Raw genomic sequence first — 1103 nt, forward strand, 5'->3', positions numbered from 1 at the left:
AACTACCACATCAATCGCAAGATCAGGACGAGGAGCTGTACAGGCAACTTGGACAAGAAGTGAACAATAAACTAGCAGTCCTAATGAGAGACTTCTATGCACCAGTAAGCTGGAACACTATGAATTCTACATCATACACAGAGGGACAAAGGCTACTAGAATTTGTCAACAATGAATTCCTCCATCAGTGGGTCGATAAACTGATTAAGGGAAACAACATATTAGTTATTGTGTTAACAATAGAAGAAAATTTAGTATCAAGTGTCTCAGTAGGCGGAATATTGGCTAAAGTGGCCACAGCACAGTTAGGTTCCAGATAAATATTCCTCGTCTAAAAGAAAAGAAAATTATAAAAAAGCTAGACTACAGACGGGAATTCACCAAGAATTTGGAATACGACGGAATAGGGAAGATAGACATACAATGGGACTCATTTATGGAAAAAGATAAAGGAAAAAGCGCAAAACGTATACTGAATAGGAAAGTTTTACCAAATGGAATTCCACAACCCAAATAGCTCAACAGAGATATAGCCAATGCAATAAGAAGCAGGGACAGGAAACAAATCAATGGGTCCACAGCCTTCAATTCGTGAGAATTCCGAACGCAATAGTTAAGCAGAAATGAAGATGAACTAGTTAGAAATGCCTACATCAATGAAGAGAAAAGAGTGGCTTCGGCTAGTAAAGAAAACTTGAAAGAAGGTTTTCATATGTAAATTGTAGGAAACCAGTCAAAAATAACATTAGCCCGTTAAGAGACTCGGAGGGTAATGTTATAACAAATGATTTGGGAAAAGCCGAACTGACTAATGCATATTTCACAACCGTATTCACTAGGAATGTATCAACAATCCTCCCCGAACTAGCTATCAAATATGAAGGGTCACAACTTTTAAACAGAATCACCTTTACAATGGAAGATGTCCAGAAAAATAAATAAATAAATAAAGGAACTCTGTAAATCTTAGGTACCAGGTCCAGATTATATTCATCCAATAGATTATAGAACTAGAAAAAGAGATAACCCCATACTTTTACAAAATGTTCAAAAAGATAGCCCGCGAAAGAAAGCTACCACAAGGATAAAAACAGCCAATGTTC

The sequence above is a fragment of the Palaemon carinicauda genome, chromosome 11 (assembly GCF_036898095.1).
Source record: "Palaemon carinicauda isolate YSFRI2023 chromosome 11, ASM3689809v2, whole genome shotgun sequence".
NCBI classification, from domain to species: Eukaryota; Metazoa; Arthropoda; class Malacostraca; order Decapoda; family Palaemonidae; genus Palaemon; species Palaemon carinicauda.